The 24,145-nt window shown below is 44.2% G+C and overlaps 1 long non-coding RNA gene across 1 annotated transcript in view; it reads left to right on the top strand.

Annotated features, from left to right (window-relative positions):
- LOC148139929 (uncharacterized) overlaps nt 1-7,235 on the top strand; it is an 88,478-nt gene extending 81,243 nt beyond the window's left edge. The window contains exons 2-3 of the long non-coding RNA XR_015753342.1: nt 2,215-2,334; nt 6,919-7,235. This is a non-coding gene — a long non-coding RNA (uncharacterized LOC148139929). The remainder of the gene's footprint in view (nt 1-2,214; nt 2,335-6,918) is intronic.
- The last annotated feature ends 16,910 nt before the right edge of the window (nt 7,236-24,145 follow it).

Genomic DNA, 24,145 nt, shown 5'->3' with positions numbered 1-24,145 from the left:
TCCTTAATTTGAATTTTTAAAAATATCCTGCTGGCCTTTCAATATTCTCCTATTTATGTTGAATCTGAAAGTAACCTATGATAGATAGTCAAATTAGCAGCTATTACCAGCCAATTAGCTTTTAGTTGTCCTGTGATGTCACTCTTCCTTTTGTGCGGGCCTCCTGATGCTGGGCTTCACTTTATCCTGTAAAAAGAGTTTACAAACTATAAACCAAAAAAGGCAGGCAAAAAGCACTTCTGTCCCTTTGCACCAAATTCCTATGATGCTTCCAAACTCCCCTAACCGTAGATTTACTCAGGCAGTGTCTCACTCTGGGTATAATGGCTCCTTCCTCACTTATGCACACCTTGCTCTTCAGATGACTGCTCTCATTTCCCCAGTTCCTCAGCACCCAGCACATTACCTTATTGCCTGTTCTAATTGTGCAGAGTACTGCACACCAGGAAGATGTGGCACACTCAGTCTAGACTATGCAGGAAGGCTCTCCCTTCTCAGACCAGTCCACACCATGATACTGCATCTGTAGCAGCTCCATAGTCTGCCCATCATGGCCCTGGTAGCAGCATGGGCACACCGGCTGATTGACCAACCCATTATATCAAAAATAAATGTCTGCCTCATTCTGACTTCCATCTCCTCCCTGACTTCCATCAATCTTTCAATCGTTATGTTCAGGAGTCCATCATCATACTTACATGGTGTAAAATGGAGTATTTCACCCCTCCTCCCTCCCACAGCACCATTGAAAGTGTTACAGATGTTAGAGCGCTTCTATTCTGCCTCCACTTCATTTTAAGTCAATGCCATTAACTCCTGCACCATTGAGATGCCAATGTTAGATTTGCAAGCAACTATGGCATCATGCAGCAATGTGAACCCTAAGCATGTTACTTCTGTATTTATTGTAAATTGCAAATAGATGAAGGAATGACTGGAATCAAAATGTAGCTGAAGACCATGTATTTGCCCCCTCAGTGTCCTCATGTCCAGTAGAAGTGAATTTCACATTTTTACCCAACAAACTGATAGTGGCTCCACCCTCCCTGGGTCTTGTCCCAGCCATATTTTAGTTGTGTATTCCAGCTAAAGAACTAAAGTGATGGCAGGGAACACAGCTTGTGGTGGACACTGTTAACCCTGTCACCAGGTATCCCCCTCTGCCTCCAAAACCCCCACCCCCTCCGCCCTCTCACCCTCCCCCCGAAGAGCAGCCGTATACCCTTCTACCTCACACTACTCCGACAGTCCAATGCCCCCATGTGGAGAACTATCACATTAAACTTTGCCTCCGACTGTCCTTTGTGCCCTCTGAACCCTGGCATTACACATTAATGGAGGATCTATGGAGGATGCAGGTGATGTCACTGCCAGCAACCTCCCTTCCACAGCCAATCAGGCCATGCAATGCCATTTCACCTATTCCTTGATATGTTGAGGTTCCCTGTTGCCACTCCTGTCTCCACCCAAATAGCTGCCTCTGCTGTCACTCACCCCCACCCCACCCCCACCACCTCGTTTGTTGCATACGTTTAGTAAGGTAGGAAACTGAATAGTACTGAGGCAAGATGTGACAGTAATAAGGTGATTCACATGCAGTCATTCCCCTTAATTGATAACTCATCACTGTCTTGTGAGAAACCGCCTCACCTCTTGGTAGATGCATAAAACACTACAAGTGAATGGATCCTGATGCTGAGACAAGCCTTACTGGATGTCTCACTGGATTCTGCCACAAATCTCACCATAACCCATGGAGTTCAAACTCCTGGAAGAATCTGTCCATGAATTTTAAGAGACTACTGCTCAACAAAGAAGTATAAATTCAGTGGCTGTTTGGAGGGTGTGATCATCGAATGTCATACCTGATAAGGTATCATAGAATGTTCAAAGGAATGGACTTAAGAGGGAGAAATGTAATATAAACTGAACTGCAACCTCCTGGGTGCTATCTCAGACTGTAAACATAAAGGGAGAAAGGACTCTCGGCAAAGGAAATGTTACATGTCTTCCTCTTTCAAGGATACTCAAGGACAGATGTTCAAAGCGAGTATAACTCTGGTCTGTGTGTACTAATGAAAGATGTGTTAGTGATCTGAGATGCTGATTTGTGAATCTGAACTGAGATTAACAGGTGTACTAGCCATGGTATGAGTACGAGTGTACTCTGAAGGTTAATCTAAAAAAACACACTTAATCACCCTTGTATTGCAGGTAAAGATGTCCCTTGCTCTGAATGTTAGAAGCCAGCTTGCCTACAGATGTACCAAAAGGAAACATGATAAAAGGAGGGCTCTCTCATTCTCAGTGTTTCCAAACAACCACCAACAAAGGGTAAGACGTAAAAGGATTTTAACCAATCTGCAAAGCCATCTATTCCAAAATCGGCTATTCAACTATTAATGTTCAACCATCTACTTCATGGATAAGGCACAGAGACTGAGCCATAAATCCTCTAACTCTTATTTTCGAACTTATTTCTCAGTTCTGATGTGTATGTATGTGCACTGTATTGTTACTTCTTCTCGTGCTTAGTAACTAATAACTTCACTCTTTTGTTAACTCAAGAACTCTTTTCAAACATAAATTCATTTGTTCCGGAGAAAGGTATCCACGAGGGAGCGTATCATTGTAAACTAACCTTGTTGCAACCAACACAGGGTGGGTGAATAAAGAAGGGGAGCTATTTTAATCCCCTTCACCCAAGAGTTTAAAATCTTTTGGTCTATCCTGCCTGTTACTGTAATAAATTAGGGAACTGTGCCCAGTTGTAACAGGACCAAGAAGGAGAAAGAGATAGGGAACCTGAAATTGAAAATAAGAAACTCCCAAGAGCAACTCGAGAGGAAAGCATCAAAGTATGAGCCAAAGAGAAATTAATAGAGACAATTGGATACACCTGTGTATGTGTGTCTGTGAGAGAGGACTTTCATGTTAACTTCCAAAAAAGGGAAAAAGCAGCTCAGTTTTGAAGCCAACCTATTTTCCCACAGTGTTTTGTTAACGATTAGAAAGAATACAATGATTTGTTTGCAGCTGGGAGGCACAGATCCTAATTTATTCTACCGATGGTGCAGAGAGATACAAAGGCAAGGAGACCGGCTGTTTCTTTGCCGGTTCTATTTTGATTTCTTTCAAAGATAACAAATTGAATTTTGAAAGCAAACAAAAGTTCACAGAGGGGACCAGACAAGAAACCAGAGAAAGAAAGGAATGGGAAGGGAGGCTGCTTAAGGAGGAGTTGGTTTTCTATCCTCTTGCCACACACCCTCAGAGAAAGCCATTGAGAATGAAAAGAATTGGACAGTGAGTTAAGGATGCATTGACAGAAAGCTGAGTAGGGAGATGGGAAGGTTAAGAACATTAGAATATAACAGATGGGGGCAGTAGATCTAATATTTAATAGGATCATGGATGAGTCTGAACCTTAACTCCCTTCTCGTCTATTCCCAAAGCTCTTTAGAGCTCAACAATCTATCTTAAACCTGATTAAGCTCAATGATTGAACACCCATATTACTCTCTAGTAGAGAACTCTGATAATTCAGAATGTTTGGAACAAAGTCGTTTCTCCATATCTCCATCCTAAATGGCTGCTTTCTTATTTTAAAATGATGTATTTGACTCTTCACCACTGGCACCTATCCTGAAAAGTTCTCATCGAAGGGCAACACTTAAATCTCTCCTCATATGGCAACTCTCTGATCCCAGGAATAGGTCAAATGAAATAAAGCACTCAGATAAAAGCAAAATACTGCAGACGCTGGGAATTTGAAACCAAAATCAAAAATGCTGGAGAAACTCAACCAATATGGCAGCTCCTGTGGATAGAGAAACAGAGTTAATGTTTCAAGTCTGATAAGACTCTCCTCCAGACTGGCGGTTGGTAGGACAGGGTATTATATGGCTACCATATGTGAGAATCCTTAGTTCAGAAGGGCCAGTTGAACTCAGTGCTGGATTGGTGCCAACAATTTTCAGTAATATTCAAGTTCTGTGCGATGAAGCAAGTCCTTTCATCAAAAGTAGTTGCTTGTAAGGGAATCGTCAAGCTGTGGAACAATGGATGAGTGAACTGAAATGTTGACCACTGAAGATATTGAAGGCAGCACTTTAAAACTGTGTCCATTCATTGGTACATGTTTACTAAGGTAAAATTAATAAAATATGCCTATTTCCTCATATGTTAGTATAAATGACTCCGTCAACTTAAAGAGGAAAGTATCAGCATGCACCTTTCCTCCATTCATTAACACTCTTGTATTCAGATGGTAGAGAAAGATATTATGTTATCTCATGTCAATTGCAAACTTGAATGTACAACTCTTTATTTCTTCATCCAAGGTATCAGTAGATTTATATACAGCCATGAGGATAGGCCCCGGGATAGATCCCTGGAAGACTGCCACTTGTCACATCCTTTAAACAGATCATTGTTGGCAGCAAACTCTCCGGCCTTCAGGACAGCATCGACCACAACACCATACAACCCTGTCATGGCAACCACTGCAAGACGTGTCAGAATTTCAACATGGACAATACCATTACACTTGGGGACACCACCCACCACATGCGTGACAGGAACTCATGTGACTTGACCAATGTTGTCTATCTCATACACAGCAGCCAGGGATGCCCCAAGGGATAATATATTGGCAAAACCATGCAGATACTATGACAACGGATGAATGGACACCATGCAACAATGGCTAGAAAGGGATGTTCCCTCCCTGTCAGGGAACACTTCAGCGGTCAGGGGCATTCGGTCTCGAATCTTCGTGTGACCATCCTCCAAGGCGGACTTCGGGACAGGCAATAACACAGAGTGGCCAAGCAGAGGCTGATAGCCAAGTTTGATAACCAAGGGGGTGACCTCAACCGGGACCTTGGGTTCACGTCACACTACAGGTGACCCCACCACACCATACACTCTCTCAGTCTCACACACACACACACATACACACGCACACACACACACACTTCTCAGGCATATACTCCGTCACACTCACACAAGCACGCTAACAAGCATGCAGACACGTTCGCACACACACTCTCACAACGAACCAAATTCCTTGAAATCAAGCTTATAATAATGTCTGAATGTGGAATGTGGAATGTTGATTAACTGGTTAGTGAGGGCTTTAGATTTGGTAATCTTGGGTACAGCTCAGCAAACATGCCCAACTCCCAGTTGGGACAAAGAGAATGAATGTGGAATCTGGGTATTTGGTTGTCCTGGTTTTGTATCATTCTCTCCTATTGAACTTTTTTTAGATTAGATTCCCTACAGTGTGGAAACAGGCCCTTCAGCCCAACAAGTCCACGCTGACCCTCCGAAGAGTAACCCACCCAGACCCATTCCCCTACACTTAACACTATGGGCAATTTAGCACAGCCACCTGCACATCTTTGGACTGTGAGAGGAAACCAGAGCACCCAGAGGAAACCTGCACAGACATGGGGAGAATGTGCAAACTCCACACAGACAGTTGCCTGAGGCGGGAATTGAACACGGGTCCCTGGCGCTGTGAGGCAGCAGTGCCAACCACTGAGCCACCGTGCTGCCTCATACTTGGAAGGGAAAGCTCAGTCATTAACCAACGCTCACATCTATTTGTCTAGGTAGGGAGGAGTTATAATCAAACTGAAGAGAGCCTGTCAATATTCAATATTCCTGATGAAGGGCTTTTGCCCGAAACATTGATTTTCCTGCTCCTCGGATGCTGCCTGACCGTCTGTGCTTTTCCAGCACCACACTAATCTAGATATTCAACTTCCACCATTTGACTTTAATACCTGAGACTTTTGTAGACTAAAATGGTTTTAGAAAGGACACTGCTGATCTAAGATGGCTGCTGTGATCACCTGACAGGCTGAGGAACCCAAATGGAATATACAAAACAGGTTGCAGCATAGTTACCATTCTATTCAAGCAGCACTGAAAGTCAATGAGATATCAAGAAATTTTGCTTTCCTCACATGTGCACGATTAATTGGCAAAGTGGGAAATGAAAAGTTGCCTACAACTAACCAATTTGGAATGAAACAATGACCCAGATACCAGAATCTGCAAAGGAACTGTGTGTCAACAGCATCCTTTAAGCAATAATGAAGGAAGAAGGCAAAATGGTCTGATGGCATCAAGGATACTGAAAGATGTTCTCTTCCTCTCTCCCAATCTCAGAAAACAGTGCTGGTTGAAAGAAGTAATTTGGAAAACCACCATTTGATCACTTGAGAAACATAAGAGCATAGGAAGTAGGAGCAGGAGTAGGCCATCTGGCCCATTGAGCCTGTTCTGCCTTTCAATAAGATCATGGCTGATCTTTTCGTCCGCTCACCACAATTCCCTCATTAAAATCAAAAATCTATCTATCTTTGTCTTAAAATCATTCAATGAGATAACCTCTACTGCTTCCCTGGGCAGGGAATTCCACAGATCCACATCCCTTTGGGTGAAGAAGTTCCTCCTCAACTCAATCCGAAATCGACTCCCCCTTATTTTGAGGCTACGCCCCCCCCTAGTTCTAGTTTCATCCACCAGCGGAAACAAGCTCCCTTCTTCTATCTTATCTGTTCTCTTCATAATTTTATGTTTCTATGAGATCCCCCCCTCATGCTTCTAAGTTCCAATGAGTATAGTCCCAGTCTACTCAATCTCTCCTCATAAGACAACTCCTTCAAGCAAGGTTACTGGCAAACTTTTCCACTCTTGAGGGAACAGGACAACAGCTCAGCAGTGAGGAGTGAGAAAATACTCTCACAAATCGTGTACCCTAAAATCTTTAAACTGCAACTACCTTTACTTTCTTGTCTGTATGTACACCCTCTCTCGTTTTAACTGGAGTACCTGCCTTTGTGTTTGATGTCAACGCTGCTTTCAGGGTTGTAAAATAAAATTCATATTCTTTAATTCCAGAAAACCTTGGAATTTCCTGCTTCATTCTAATCTGTTTAACTCAGTTTGAAATGAAATATGATAGCTACATGCTAAACAAGAAAAATAAAAAAAAACTTTGTCATGGCCAACCAAGGATGGATTAAAAAGAAAGGAACTAATCACCCCTTTTCATCTCGTCGTAACAGCACATTAAAGCTGCCACTGTTTTCGTGAAGGTTTGTAGGACTCTGTGTAAACACTTGTCAACAAAGAGTTAATATTTGCCAAAGAGAAAATGTTGATGAGAAAAATATTCCAGTTTATAATATCATAAATGAATCTTTACAAAATGTGGAATAAATATAACTTATGTTGTGCCTGCAAAGAACATTGCTTTTCTGTCTTACTTCCACTGACAAAACTATCAAAGCATTACTTAAACTGCACTACATGAAAAATGAATAACTGCAATGTTTTCTGACCTAGACTTTGCATTCTAAGCATGCGACTTCTTAAAAATGCCCCAGTAGGGTACCCAAGATTACTGTGGAAAACTGTTCAGAATGATTTTCATCAGTTCCAGGCCAATCTAAAGCATTTTACAGCTGGTTTATTGCTATTCTTCTGTTGTTTAAATTGTCTTTCATGTCAAAAGTCTTTTCCTGCTTACAAATCATCAGGAAGGATTCTGGCGACCGTACTGTTCGTCTAAGCTACTCCAGGGGTTCCTGCCTTTGATCAGTTGTATCATTTGCAATCGAGTTAAAAATAGGAAGCTGCTGGGATAAGCTTACTCCCTCACCATATCCTGGGTTTCCCTTGTGCTTAGACTGAATTTTTTTTTTTAATATGCTGCTTTGTTGTTTTTCTTTGGTGCCTGTGAATACAAAGTACAGCACAGGAGGTGGGTAGGATTGTGGAAGTGCCCCTGCTTGCAAATCTACTGTTCAGCCCATGTTGAATGGGGTCTCTTGATAAACGCAGTGGATGGTTAATCCCTTCAGGAAGTGTTAGTTATAGAACATGTACATGGGGTCAGTCTTCCCTCCCCATGAAAAAGATGTGTACCATGTTTGAAAAGCCAATCGCTGAGTTATGTGGCCCTTCCCTTTAAGATCGTTACATGTAAAAGGAAAATATTAGAGTAAGACTCGCTTCAGCCAGACTTGAAAACCTTGTCCTAATTAGTCATAAGATTGGAGGCAAGCAATTGAGTTTGTTAGCACCAGTTTCCAGGGTGCAATGAGTGGTTCTAGAGCTTGGAAAAAGCATTGACAACAGGAGCATAGACTTGTGGGGTGTATTTGTATGGGCGTTAATATGAACTCAGTGAACTTCTGCCAAAAGTTTACAGAATGGAAAGATCACAATATTAATTAGCGACCATCACCGACTTTAATGGTGCAAGACCATTTTGGATCTCAACTTTTTAATCAATTTGTCCTTAACTTCGCAAAGTTAAATATGCATTCAGCAGGAGGAAGGGGTCTCCACCAGTAAGTGCTATTTAAAGGATCCATCATTCATCAACAGCTTACAGGTTATTTTCTGGCTGATTAATTTTTGCCTTTGCTTTAATTATTTAACTTTTTGTTGCTTTCCGTAGTTGCTTCGATTTGCAAACAGTTACAAGGGATCAACGTGTCAGACATTGAAGGACGTTTGAGTTCTGTAGAAGAGTCATACCAGACTTGAAACATCAATTCTCTTTCTCTCTTTCCACAGATGCTGCCAGACTTGCTGAGTTTCTCCAGCATTCTCTGTGTTTGTTACTGAAGGACATGTTGCTGACTTCAGATTTTATTTACTCAGCATTTGCCCAAATACATAATTGTGCAGTTCAACATTCCCCTAGAAACTTCACAAAGCATGTAGAATGATGACAGGCCATAAAGAGTAGTGTGTAGTAAAGCAGTTAGGACCAACAAAGTTAACTGATATCATGCAATATCCTTTAGGATAGACCAGGGCAGTTTCCTCTATTTCCAATTTCTGTGTTTGTTACCAAAGCTGTACGAGAATGTTTCAGGAGTAGCAATGTGAACTTACTCTTAATTGATCTTGATTTCTCACACAGACCATCATGTGTGTCAAATGTTATATAACTAGCTATCAAATATTACATAATGAATAAATTCCGTTTATCAAATACTTACCTTCTTCACATATCGACATTTGATTGTTGGCAATTGTAGTGTCGAATGATCCCAATAAGATGAAGTGGTTGCTGTGAATCTACATAAGAAATCCCAGATAATTTCAGCAGAAAACAATTTACAATAAATACAGTACAGGAAATCAAAACATACGGGAGGGGGAGGAGTGGCTTTGTAACAGGCTTTAACCATACAATGTGCTTGGGGACTAATTCTCCCCCCTGAACTGTTTGTACACTTCAGCCTCCTGAAACCTGCTCTAAGATCATGGCTGATCTGTTTGCGTTTTGATCTCTATATTCCAATCTACCCTTGATAACTCATTATTTCCCTTGCCCAGGATCTATCCACTTCTGTCTTACATCATCACCCTGCCTCCACTGCCTTTTGAGGGAGTGAGTTCTAAAGTCACACAGCCATCTGAGGCAGAAAGAGAATCTTCTCATCCGTGTTCTCAACGGTGACCCTTAATGTTAAAACAGTGCCCCCACGTTCTGGACTGACCCACAAGAGGAGATGACCCTTCTGTGACAATGTCGTCAACCTTTCTATGACAACTTTGTCAAGATTCAGGGTTGTATTCAGGATGACCCTAAAATTTGCCACCTATTTCAACCACAATTGCAACCTCAATGCAGAGCAAAGGTCACTTTGCCAATGGCTGTGATTGTGACTGAAGTTTGGACTTTAATATCTGTGGGTCCTATGAGGCATGAGCTAGCTTGACTTCCAACATCTTACCACCTGCCATTCCTGTTATGTGAGGGGGTCACCAAAAATCTATAATCAAAAAGAGCTAACCAAATTTCAGTTACTCTTGCCAAAGACATTGTTGTCCATGCTTTGGACATTTCGACCAGCTTATATATTAAAATATTTCATGCAAGCGGCCTTGTCAGTAAGGCAGACAAAAGGACACAGAATTCAGTTTGTGGTCCAGCTCAATTTTATTAACAAAATATTCCTTGTTAAAGCATCATGTGAGCATTTCCCAAATTCCCACAATATTTATGCTCTATCTAGCTCTATCCATCTGAGAAAGGATATTACCTGCAATGATTCGTGTGTTTGAGCTGGGCCATTGGAATAGCCTTCTTCTCTGACATAGGGCTGGCTTTCTTCCACGAGGCCAATCTCTCAGGTCAGGGTAGATCCTCTCTCTCTTTCTCTGTTTCCAGATGGTCAGAGCTCCACTGCTGGGCCATGTCGAGTCTTCACTGAAGGGATAGCTCTCGAGTATATGTCTATATTCCCCCTCAGCCCTGACTTTCTAGAATGCTCTGTGGCCTTTGTCCAATGGGGTCATGAGTTGGGTTGAAATCATTCAATGGGGTGTGCCAACACTCTTCACTGTTGCCATACTGGTGAGGTGTAAAGTGCACATCTCTGGATTCTGGATGGAAATAAAATGCCAGAAAGTCTGATCGATGTAGGGCTGTGTGTATCTTGGTGGAAGTGAGGACTGCAGATGTTGGGGATCAGAGCTTAAAAATGTGTTGCTGGAAAAGCGCAGCAGGTCAGGCAGCATCCAAGGAGAAGGAGAATCGATGTTTCGGGCATAAGCCCTTCTTCAGGAATGAGGAGGGTGTGCCAAGCAGGCTAAGATAAAAGGTAGGGAGGAGGGACTTGGGGGAGGAGCGTTGGGAATGCGATAGGTGGAAGGAGGTTAAGTGAGGGTGATAGGCTGGAGAAAGGATGGGGGCGGAGAGGTCGGGAAGAAGATTGCAGGTCAAGAAGGCGGTGCTGAGTCTGAGGGCTGGGACTGAGAAAAGGTGGGGGGAGGGGAAATGAGGAAGCTGGAGAAATCCGCATTCATCCCCTGTGGCTGGAGGGTTCCTAGGCATGTCGTTGGCAGAGTGGGAGGGGGAGTTAAAGTGTTCAGCCACGGGGCGGTTGGGTTGGTTGGTGCGGGTGTCCCAGAGGTGTTCTCTGAAACGTTCCGCAAGTAGGCGGCCTGTCTCCCCAATGTAGAGGAGGCCACATCGGGTGCAGCGGATGCAGTAAATGATGTGTGTGGAGGTGCAGGTGAATTTGTGACGGATATGGAAGGATCCCTTGGGGCCTTGGAGGGAAGTGAGGGGGGAGGTGTGGGCGCAAGTTTTGCATTTTTTGCGGTTGCAGGGGAAGGTGCCGGGAGTGGAGGTTGGGTTGGTGGGGGAGTGTGGATCTGACAAGGGAGTCGCGGAGGGAATGGTCTTTCCGGAACGCTGATAGGGGTGGGGAGGGAAATATATCCCTGGTGGTGGGGTCCATTTGGAGGTGGTGGAAATGACGAAGGATGATACGCTATATATGGAGGTTGGTGGGGTGGTAGGTGAGGACCAGTGCGGTTCTGTCCTGGTAGCGGTTGGAGGGGCGGGGCTCAAGGGCGGAAGAGCGGGAAGTGGAGGAGATGCGGTGGAGAGCATCGTCAACCACGTCTGAAGGGAAATTGCAGTCTTTGAAGAAGGAGGCCATCTGGGTTGTTCGGTATTGGAATTGGTTCTCCTGGGAGCAGATGCGGCGGAGACGAAGGAATTGGGAATATGGGATGGCATTTTTACAGGGGGCAAGGTGTGAGGAGGTGTAGTCTAGGTAGCTGTGGGAGTCAGTCGGTTTATAGTAAATGTCTGTGTTGATTCGGTCGCCCGAAATAGGGATGGAGAGGCCTAGGAAGGGGAGGGAGGAGTCTGAGACGGTCCAGGTAAATTTGAGGTCGGGGTGGAAGGTGTTAGTAAAGTGGATGAACTGTTCAACCTCCTCATGGGAGCACGAGGTAACGCCGATACAGTCATCAATGTAGTGGAGGAAAAGGTGGGGGGTGGTGCCAGTGTAGCTGTGGAAGATGGACTGTTCCACATATCCTATGAAGAGGCAGGCATAGCTAGGGCCCATGAGGGTGCCCATGGCTACTCCTTTGGTTTGGAGGAAGTTGGAGGATTGGAAAGAGAAGTTGTTCAGAGTGAGGACCAGTTCAGTCAGTCAAAGGAGGGTGTCGGTGGAAGGGTACTGGTCGGTACGGCAGGAAAGGAAGAAGCGGAGAGCTTTGAGGCCTTCGTGATGGGGGATGGAGGTGTACAGGGACTGGATGTCCATGGTGAAGATAAGGCGTTGGTGGCCGGGGAAGCGAAAATCATGGAGGAGGTGGAGGGCGTGGGTGGTTCCCGAACATAGGTGAGGAGTTCTTGGACTAAGGGGGACAGGACCGTGTCAAGGTATGCAGAGATGAGGTCGGTGGGGCAGGAGCAGGCTGAGACAATGGGTCGGCCGGGGCAGTCAGGTTTGTGAATTTTGGGCAGAGGTAGAAACAGGCAGTGCGGGGTTGTGAGGTTGGAGGCGGTGGATGGGAGATCCCCTGAGGTGATGAGGTTATGGATGGTCTGGGAGATGACGGTTTGGTGGTGGGAGGTGGGGTCATGGTCAAGGGGGCAGTAGGAGGAGATGTCCACGAGCTGGCGTTTATCCTCAGCGGTGTAAAGTTCGGTGTGCCAAACTACCACCGCGCCTCCCTTGTATCTTGGTTCCCAATGTTCTCTGCAGCCGATAGCTGCTGACTGTCTGGCCAATTTTCTGTCAGGCCTGATTTCTCTAGTTGTGGGTCAATTTAGAATGCCCAATTTTGGGACTGTGGTCACTTGACCATACCAGGTATATCGAGCAAGTGCATTTTATACTAGGATTGCAGATCAGTTGTTTGGGCACACAACCCATTCTGCTACGTACTGGAACTGAAAGAGATTCCTTTTCCTCAGTGTACAGTTGGTGTGAAACCATAGGCAGCAAAGCATGCAGGTCAGCACCAGCATCCTGCCAGCAGTCATTGTCCACTTAGGGTGGAATCTTGTCGGGATCTGAGCAATGTGGACAGGGCAGAGATTTGTAGCGGATATGGATGAGACATCCGGTGAGATCCACCTTGACTTTGGCAACATCTTGCACATCTTTCATGCTGTTGCTGAGCTGTGAGGCGAGTTGCTCACTAAGCAGCAGCACTTTGCCAGTTAAGGGGCTGATAACTTGGAAAGCACCTTATTAATATTCCAACTTGCCTCATTAATATCTAGCCTCCAACGTGCCAAACAAGTTCAATGTCAAGAATGCTCCATATGGAAGTCAGAGTGAGTACCTGACAATTTTAGCTCGTCTCTTGATCTGAGGGATCTCTACGTTGTTTAGGATTAAACAGCATCCCATGGCACAACCCATGTGTACCAGCCACAAGCATTCCGCGCACAGTGGCATTAGAGTCTGACATTTGCCAACTTCTCATGAGTATCATGGCACCTCTTTGATCCGTTTGCAGGGTGTTTCAGAAGTACAGATATGCATTGCAGGATGCTGTGGTAGCTAGCATTGAAAAGCTGCAAAAAACACACTTGGCTTGTTGAGCAGGCACTCAGCTCACTGACTGGACCAGGTCACATCTCTGGGCTGCTCACTCACTTTGTTAGTTCTCAATCTCTCGCTTAGCAACTGCCCCCATGCTCATGGCATCTATGCCTTGCCTGCCAATGTCATGGCAGCTAGCATATTTGTGCTTCAGGTAGAGCCAAAGGTTATTGGCACTGCCCTATTAAAAAGCAGAGACATAGACAAGCTTTTTATGTTTGTCAGCAGGGGTTTGTCTGGTAGGGAGGTAGGAAATCCTGTTGCATGGCAAATTAAGGCATTAACATCAACAGCACATGCCAGTTGCCTGCATGGCAATTGTACCATGCATTTATTCAACAAATGGTGAAGGCTAGTTCTCAGTGCAGTCAAAAGGGTATGGGAATGCTGCTGTTAGTTAGGGCATCCCGGTACAATTAGTGTCACAGCACACACACAATCCGGGATCTTAGTCATGGTCAGTTGTCAGCTTGATGCTCAACATCCAGGGAATCTGTCCAGCTACAGACTGCAGAGTGAGCAACAGTCCATCCTATAGTGTTAGCACCAGCAGTCAGTGGAGTCACATATCATCAGTTAGGGAGCTGAAAAGGCAGCAATCCGGGTCTAGGGGCTGCTGGTCAAAGTTGGTCAGTGATCCAGGGTGAAGACAGTCCTGGGGGTTCATCCATTGATGACTAAAGAGGGTACGAGGGGGGTACTTGTAGGGGCAGTGATATAAATCGTTGCCATAAGGGTTTCTGTGTCAGGGTTAGCGTGGTGGAAGGAAACAAAGATGTTTATGCAGGTGGAGCAGATGGTGGGACTGAAGATGTGTTTCTGCATCTTAGAATGGTCATGCTGGGGATTGGAGGGGTGGAGGGGGCGGTTCATCATTCTGCGTAGTCTGGACACAGTTTGCTTCATGCTCCTGATGTGCTGTGCTCCGCACAACTGGAACAGGCAACAATTCATGTGGTGGACGCTGAGGGGACGAAGCATTGAGAGCAGTTGTCTGAGGGGAAGATGATGACAGTCTGCTGGTGGAAGCTATCCTTGTGAGTGACAGAGTTCAGCCACACTGAGCTCTACAAGGCAGTCAGGACTTGGTTGACACATGGCTCCAGGAGATGAGTGCTGGGTACGGAAGGGCACAATAGACTAGCAAATATTTGGTTAGCATTGATGGCCAGACTGCAGGTTCCTTTGTGTTCAATTCCTTTGTGTTCTCTTACTGGCTGCAAATGAAAGCTTCATCGTTAGACTTGTCTGAATACTTGCCTCTATGTGATGTTTCCATACTAGGCAATGACAAGGATTGGGTGACCACTTGGCAGTGGGGAAAGAGTAGTCGGGACTCAGAGACTGTTGTCAGACAGAATATATCTAAGGAAAGGTAAAGTATGTAGCATGGCAGTTAAAGTAGCCCGGGTGAGAGAATGGGACTGTATTTGCGAGGGAGTGTCAGCCATGGCCAGTGTGGTTGTATGATCTCTTTGCCATTATGCTGCTAGTGAGAGGCAATGCCATGCTGCCATGCTTATCAGGTGCACAATAGCCTCTCAAAAATGGCGCAAAAGCAAGAGATTGTGGCCTTATGGCCGATATCTGTTGCGTAGCCAGTTCCAAGAACAATGCTTGGGTAAGAATTGGAAGTGAGCAGTGCCACTGAGATGGGTAAGCAGCTAATGAGGGGCGCTTGATAAAATACAGTGAGAAATCTCGCTGGGCCTTGGTGTGCGAATCTCTCCAAAAAGCTTAACACAAAATGCACTTAGCCAAAAAAACAGTAAGATCTGGCCCATTGATTTTATTTGGTGACAATTTGCAGTTCTAGCTGTATTTCAGTAACCACAAAAACTAAAGTGTATGCATTAGTGATTAGATCAATTGGCTCATGACATGGCTGATGATTTTAATGGACAACCACACACAAGTGAATGTAAGACTGCTTCTGTAAGAAATATAACGGAACAACTATTTGTATGATGAAAATTCCTATTACCTGGAACATGCTAGAAAACTTCCAGAGTACCACAGTACCTGGCACTGTATGGCTTGAACTTACAAGCCCTTGACTGGGAGCAAAGAATTGGGATGATTCTCGTCTCTGCAAACCCAAAGCCACATAAATTGTTCCTGAGTTCAGTTTTTCATTCCAGAGGGTTGAGTTTTAATGGGAATTGTGCTTGCTGCCCAGGAATGAGTTCGGATAAGCTATAGGACCAGAAGTGGGTTGTGAAAATTGTTCACCACTGTATCACAGCACTGTGAAAAAAAAGGAAAAAAACTCCTCCAGTATCACCTCTCTCATGTCCTCGCCCTCCATACGCTCCCCATACTCTCAATATACCAACACATGCAACCTCATGCCTGCCTCCCACTGATAATGGTCCTTTATACCTCCCATGCCAACTTTGGTCCCTATATCTATTCTCATAACTCCTCATGGCCTTCCTGCCAGCCTATGTCTCCTTACTCAACCCCATAACCATCTATCCCAACCTTTGCCCCATTAACCACCCAATGTCCCTTTCTAGCTTATGTGCCAACTTAGTGCCGACACAAGTCCCAACCATACATTTGGCTTTATCCTTAAACCTTCCTCGCTGACTCACCTAACATTAACTATGGGCAAATTTCAGGACCAGTACAGGGATTAAATGAAGTTCTAATGTATTTTGATTAACTCACTGCTTTTTGTATTTATCTAAAATATTCAAATTATAAATGGGTTTTCAATCAATGAAAGTTTCCCATGATGCCTTAAAAAAAATTGCCATCGGAATTCATAATCCCACTTCAAGGACTTTATAAGCATTTGGAGCTGTCAGTCATATTGCAGAGTGACAGGCACCTCACTGTGATAATGATAGGTTGTTTAGTCAGTTATGGGACATTAATCTTATAATAAGGCTTTTATCAACAAAGTGATTTTTTTAAACAAACAGATTAATTTATCAAATATTTAAAGAGCAAGAGATCTTTTTAAATCCATTAATGAAAAGTGGACATTGATGGCTTAGCAAACATTTTTTGCCATCCTATTTTCCCTTGAAAAGTGATGGTGAACTGTCTTCTTAACCTGCTGCAGCCTGAGATGTATGGACACACAAAGTGCTGTTAAAGAGGGTTCTTAAGGTTTTTATACCAGTGACATGATATATTTCCAACTCAGGATGGTGAGTGGCTTGGAGGGGAACCTGCTGCTGCTGATATTCCCATGGACCTGCTGACTTGCTTCTGCTGGGTAGTAGAGGTTGTAGATTTGGCAGGTCCGGTCAGAGAGCCTTGGTGAGTTACCTCAGTGAATCTTGTAAATGGTACACATTGCTAACATGGTTTGTCAGTACTGAAGGGTGGTGAATGTGATAAGTGGTGGATAGAGTGCCAATCAATTGGACTGCTATGCCTTGGTTGGTGCTGAGATTTGTCAGTGCAACAACATTCCTATTTCAAGGAGCATGAGAGGCATGGATAGAGTGAATAGCCAAGGTTTTTTTCCCCCAAGGTAGGGGAGTCCAAAACTAAAGGACATAGGTTTATGGTGAGAGATGAAACATTTAAAAGGGATTGAAGGGGCAATACTTTTAGCCAGAATGTGGAATGTGTACAGAATGAACTGTCAGAGGAGGTGCTGGGGGCAGCTGAATGGTTACATAATAGGAAGGATTTCGAGAGGTATGGGCCAAATCATGGAAAGTGGTACTGGGTCAGATTGGGATGTCTGGCCAACACAGACGAGTTGAACTGAAAGGTCTGTTTCCACGCTGTATAACTTTATAACGTGACAATTCTGACCTGCCCTTCTCACCACATTATTTCAATGGCTGGTCCAGTTCCATTTCTGAACTGTCTCAGCAGCTCAAGAGCTGCCTTGTCTGCTTACCTTGCAGTTCTATGACAGCACCAGTGAGTTTATCCACTTTCTATGCGCTTTCGTGTCTACATTTGATTATCCCAAAGGGCATCCTGGATATCTCAAAAGACAATTATCCTCTCTCAAAGGTGTCACGTGACCATATCCAAAAGGCTACCTCACTTTTCCAGAAGGATACACTATCTCTTCAAGGTAAGTGTCCATAAAACCTTAAGACTACAAGACATAGGAGCAGAAATTAGGCCATTCAGCTCATCAAACCTGTTTTGCCATTGAGCCATGGCTGGTAAGTTTCTCAACCCCATTCTCCTGCTTTCTCCCCATAACCTTAGTCCCCTTGCTACTCAAGAACCAATCTATCTCAGTCTTAAATATATTCAATGATCTGGCCTCTACAGCCTTCTGTGGCAATGAATTTCATAAATTTACCACTCACAGGCTGAAGAAGTTTCTCCTTATCTCAGTTTTAAAAGGTCTTCCCTTTTCTCTAAGTCTGTGCCCTCGAGTTCTAGACTCTCCTACCAATGGAAACATTTTCCCAATATCTACTCTTTCCAGGCCATTTAGTATTTTGCATGTTTTAATTGGATACCTCTTACCTTCTAAACTCCATCGAGTATAGACCCAGAATCCTCAAATGTTCTTTTAATGTTAATCGTTTCATTTCTGGGACCATTCTAGTGAACCTCCTCCAAATATGCTCCCGGCCAGTACATCCTTCCTGAGATATAGGGCCCTAAACTGCGCACAATACTTCAAATGTAGTCTTGCTTTTAAGTGAGAAAGAATGCAACATATGAGAAAGAATGTGACACGGTGGCTCAGTGGTTAGCACTGCTGCCTCACAGTACCAGGGACCTGGGTTCAATTCCCATCTCAGGCAACTGTCTGTGTGGAGTTTGCATGTTCTTCCCGTGTCTGTGTGGGTTTCCTCCAGGTGCTCCGGTTTCCTCCCACAGTCCAAAGATGTGCAGGTCAGGTGAATTGGCCATGCTAAATTGCCCATAGTGTTAGGTGTAGGGGAATGAGTCTGGGTGGGTTGCTCTTCGGAGTGTCGGTGTTGGGCCAAAGGGCCTGTTTCCACACTGTAAGTAATCTAATGTGATATTCCCAGCACCCCCTGCATATTGAAATCCCCTGTGATCACTGTAACTTTGCCTTTCTTACACACCTTTTCTATTTCCTGGTGTATCCTGCACCCCAGCCCCTGATTATTGTTTGGAGACCTGTACATAACTCCAACTATGGGTTGTTTTACCTTTGGGGTTCCTCAATTCTACCCACACAGATTCTCCACAAGCTGACCCTACTCCGTTTCTTACCATTGATTTCATTTCATTTCTTACTAATAAGGTCATCTCACTCCCTGTGCCCACCTGCCTTTCTTGTAGTTGACCTTTTCACCCTGGGAAAAGCCTCTGACTATCCTCCCTATCTATGCCTCTCACAATTTTGTAGACCTCTATCAGGTCGCAGCTCAGCTTCGTCTTTCCTGTGAAAACAGTTTGAGTTTATTCAACCTCTACTCATAACTAAAACCCTCCAGACCAGGCAACGTCCTGGTAAACCTTCTCTGTAACCTTTCCAAAGCATCCATGTTCTTCTGGTAGTTTAGTGAACAGAACTGCATGCAATGTTCTAAATGTGGTCTAACTAAAGTTTTGTACACCTATAAAATAACGTGCCAATTTTTATATTCTAACAAAATAATTTTTTTTTGAAGAGTTTTATTTAATACCTGTTAATCTTGTGAAGAGAAGGGTGCAGCCTTGATGTTTGCATATGTGCCCTGGAGGGTAGGCCCAAACATGAACTGCTACAGTTAGTTACCACCCACTTTCTGTATTGCTTCAGCTGCAGGGAGAATAAGACATGAACTTACATATGGTCAGAGACATGGGTTACCAAGTTTAAGATTGTGTTAGAGGGTTTGATGCAAATCCCCTGCTCACTGGTCTAGCTTAGATCTTGAACTTTAGAATGAGGTTTTGAAGACTTGCATTTTGGTTCAGAAGTCTAAATGCTGCACTTTTCAACCTTAATGCAGAACTCATGGGTCTCAGGTCAAGATTTGTTCACACCATCAAAAAAATGTAAGATCATCATTGACAGTTTATTGATCTTGTTAACTTCATAGAAGCAAAATAAAATGTGGAATAGCTTTGAGCCTTAAAATGGTTCCTCAGCCTTTAACTTATGCCTATCTGGAACCTATTATCTTTTGTTTTTAAAAGCAACCTTGTAATTCCCAGTTCACTTGCAACTTATTTACCCATGGTAACCTTAGACATGTTTACAAGACTCTAAATTTAGACACAAGAAAGCTTACAAATGGATGGATGTAGGGAGCACATATATAAAAATCACAGGCAAACAATCCTAGAGACCTATGTTGTTTTCACTGAGTTTCTGCTGATCTGCTAATTTAAAGATCCTGGCCTTGTGATACATAGTGTACATTTTTCTGTTCTCGGGGTGCTGTTTTGCCCCCAGCACTTTGTCCTTCTCTGTGTTACCTCTACCTATTCTCCCACCATGTTGTTGGTCAAAGGAGATATAAACTACTTCATGGGTTATGGGCTGAGGGTGCAGAGTAGGTACATCATCATGTGAGCTGATGGCTAGTGCCAATTGGACACCAATGGTGCCACTTTGGAGCTCAATACTCCAGCTAACATTGGTCCAAACATACCCACATGTCAAAAGGGATCTGACGTAACTTATGTTACTAATGTGCTTTGGGATTCTGAGGAAATATTGGAGCACACACAACTGTAGTGCTTAAGCGGGAAGTTTAGATTTCCAACTGCCAGTTTTACTCAGAGAGCCATACAGCCATAAAGTCATACAGCACGGAAACGGATCCTTCGGTCCAACCAGTCCATGCTGAACATAGTCTCCACCTGCCTGCTCCTGACCCATAACCCTCTAAACCTTTCCTATTCATGTACTTACCTAAATGTCTTTTAATCGTTGTAATTCTACCCACAATCCACCATTCCTCAGAAAGTTCATTCCTCACGCGAACCACCCTCTGTGTAAAATATTTGCCCTCTTGTCTTTTTTAAATCTCTCTCCTCTCACTTTAAACATATGCCCTCTAATCTCAAAATTCTCCATCCTCGGGAAAAGACAACAACCATTAACCCTATCGATATCTCTTATTATTTTATAAAGTTTGATTGCCTCTCAATCTCTTATGCTCCACTGACTGCTCCTTGATTACAATGACAATGTGGTCAAATGTCCAGAACCACCGAAACTTCAGCTATACTTACATGATTTGACTCTGGGCTTTTCATAGTGGCGGTTAAACCAGCATAACTCGAAGGAACTCAGCTGAGGTGTCAAAGAACTCCAGCACCCAAAGCTATGTTCAAGCCCTGTTCCAGCAAACTTCACTGAAGTCACTCCTCCTACTGGACAATCCTCACCATCCCCCGCAACTCCACACCCATCCCCCTACCCTGGCACAGACAGTGTTAGCCCCAGGCTGTGCTCTCTGTCCCCAGTGGTTAGTGCAAACTCCTCCTACACCTCCTTGCCTGTCCCACCATCACGAGCTCATGGCTCCTGTCTAACCAATATAAAAGGGTCATCATTTTTTAGGGATGGAAGGGGATGGTGGAGTTTGAACATTTTGATGGGTTCTGAGGGGTAAGGAGCTGCTGATAGTGAGGTAGAATTAGCACTGTCAGTGAGACGTTGACAGTTCCTGGCAATTTTTAATGCACGAGGCTTTTTCTCAAGTCTGTTCTGTTTAATCAAAGGTTGCTAACCGAAGAATTGCAAATAATTTGATTCAGGAATGCCACCGATGAGATAGTTAAAAATTATAAATAATATTTCTTAAAAATCACACTTGTTCCTGTCAAACTGAGTTGCAAATAATACAATTAGCACAAATAGCATTAGGATGTTTAAACATACCAGAATATAACAATTATTGCTATAAAAATGGACATGGTTTTGGCACAAATTCTCTCTGTTGTTCTCTCTGAGGATTTCTGCAGTGTGCGAGTTTGGACCCCACCACCAGAGAGTAATTTTCCTCCCCACCCCATCCGCATTCCACAGAGACCATCTCCTCCCTGAACACCTCGTCAGGTCCATGTCACCTACCAACCCACCCTCCACTCCCCACACCTTCCCTTGCTGCTGCAAGAGATGTCAACTCTGCGCCCACACCTCCCTGCTCATCTCCACCCAAGGCCCCAAAGGATCTTTCCACATCCGGCAGAGATTTTCTTGCACATCCAACCACCTCATCTACTGTGTCCGTTGCTCTCGATGTGGTCTCCTCTACATCGGGGAAACAGACTGCCAACTTGTAGAGCATTTCCAGGAATATCTCTGGGAAACATGCACTAAACTACCCCACTGCCTTGATGACAAACACTTCAACTCCCCCTCCCCCATGGACATGCAAGACCTGGATTACGTCCACCACCAAATCCAAGCCACCCGGCAACTGGAGGAAGAACACCCCATCTTCTGCCTTGGGACCCTACAACCACATGGCATCAACACTGACTTCACTAGTTTCCAAATCTCCCTGCCACCCCACCTCATTCTAGATCCAACCCTTCAACTCGGCATCACTCTCTTGACCCACTCTATCTGTCTAATTTCCTTCCCACCTATCTGCTCCACCCTCCCCACCCGGCCTATCACTGTCACCTCCCTCGCCCACCTGCATCTACCTATCGCCTTCCCAGCTACCTTCCCACCAGCCTCACCCACACCCTCCTATTTACTTCTCAGCCCCCTTCTCCCCTCACATTCCTGATGAAGGGCTTATGCCCAAACCATGGACTCTCCTGCTCCTCGGATGCTGCTTGACCTGCTGTGCTTTTCCAGCTCCACACTTTTCGACTCTGAGTTTGGAAAAAGTTTGTTATATCAATCAGTGAAGGTGGAACAAAGTGGGTTGGTCATTTTATGGTCAATGATGGAAAGATGGCTTCTTTAGACTAATTAGAAGATTTTGTCCATTCTCTCTTCGCCTCACACATTTGAACATGCACTCAGCAGTAGGAAAGGCTCCATGGCCTCATTAATACTTCAAATGAATCAACCACTTGCAGGTTAGCTATTAGTTGAGATTGACTGGCTCTTCTGCAATTGAAGAAGTGTTTGACGGTTTAGAGATTTTAGAGTTGCTAAAGTCCACAGCAAAATAGTGTGGACGGACATGTTGAAGGACTTTGTCCAACCTCAAGGTTTCTACATAAGCCATCGACTCTCAGAGGTGGGTGACGTAACTTCCATTTCCCCTTGACCCATAGAAAGACTGGGAGAGTCAGCAAGAGGCAGCACAAAGCAGAACCAATTTTTTGCAAGAGGGAGGCAGAGAAGGGTTCTCAGCAGGAATCATACCAATCCATAAAGTCAAGCGAAAAATTCTCCTACCATAATCTTGGTGAAGAACAAAATATCAGATGCCAACACTTGGCGAAGGATGTGCTTACTGAGATGTACCACCTCCGAGAAAGTTACAAGCAACCTTGCCAATGCATATGGCAATGAACTTTTATGTACCCACTTCCTTCAAGGCTAGAGTAATAGAAATGTGAGACATCTCCCAATTCACCAATCAGTGCTGCATTTGGAAGGACAATGAGGCTCGCTTTGCAAATGGAACTCGGTATGATTCATTCTTTGTTGACAGAGGGAAGCAGGTAGAGGAAGCAGATAACTTGATGAGTTTGCAGATTTCCTCATGGTATAAGGTGCCATTGACTGCATGTAAATCACATTGTGAGGAAGTTTTGCCATTTCTGGGACATACCACAACGGGAAGGGGTTTGACTTCCTCAATGTCTGGGTAATGAAGTGAATCTTGAAAGTGAACGCCGGCATCCTTGCTGCATATGGGTTGTTTTAATTCTGCAACAATCTGAACTTCAGCCACCACAGCAAACCAGCTAGTGGCTATGGGGTGATAAGGGCTTTTCACTGACTACTTGGCTAATGACTCAGATGGGTACCAATAATGAACATATAGACAGGAAGCATATAACGAAAGCTTTGCTGCCACACAAAATGAGTTCACGGAGACCTTTGGGGTGGTTATCAACGGTTTCATCAATGGCACCCCGACTGGCCAAGTATGACTGGTACTGAGATAGAGAGAATAAACTTTTTTGAACAATGGAAGTGGAAACACAGATCAGTCAGAAACTGAAAAAGTCAAGGTAATAGCTGGAGTCACTCTCTATCTCAGTGGATTGGGATGATTTGTAGAAGAGGGATTTTGATGATAATGTTGCTGAAAATGTCATTTTCTTGAAGATATGACATCACTGTTGGACCTGTCAGTTTGTGGCACATTGTACCTATTTAGTAATTTAAAGAGAAGGGCAATACTAACAGCACTTCAGGGAGGTGTAAACAAAACATTGACACTAATCCAAACTTTCAGATGAAGGAGTAGGTTGTAAGGGTGGTCCAAAAGGAAGAGGGGGAGGTAAGGAAGTGGGACATTTAAACACAAGGATGAGAAGATGAGAATTTTAAATTCCAGAAATGGGAATAAGGAAGGACAATGGAATGGTACTGAGTGTATTGAGCATCTGGTAGCAGAGATGAGCTGTGGTTTTACTGGTTGGCAAAAGTGAGGACTGCAGATGCTGGACATCAGGGTCTAGATTAGAGTGGTGCTGAAAAAGCACAGCAGGTCAGGCAGCATCCGAGGAGCAGGAAAGTCGATGTTTCGGGCAAAAGCCATTCATCAGGAATGAAGGCAGGGAGCCTCTGGGGGGACAGATAAATGGGAGGGGAATGGAGTTGGGGAGAAGGTAGCTAAGAGTGGATGGGGGTGGGGATGAAGGTGATAGGTCAGAGAAGAAGGTGGAGTGGATAGATGGGAAGGAAGATTGGC

Source organism: Chiloscyllium plagiosum, unplaced genomic scaffold, assembly GCF_037043375.1.
Source record: "Chiloscyllium plagiosum isolate Xiang-an unplaced genomic scaffold, Cpla_swu_hap1 HiC_scaffold_36, whole genome shotgun sequence".
Classification (NCBI taxonomy): Eukaryota; Metazoa; Chordata; class Chondrichthyes; order Orectolobiformes; family Hemiscylliidae; genus Chiloscyllium; species Chiloscyllium plagiosum.
The sequence above is the reverse complement of the archived record's forward strand: the minus strand, read 5'-3'. Positions and strand labels throughout refer to the sequence as shown.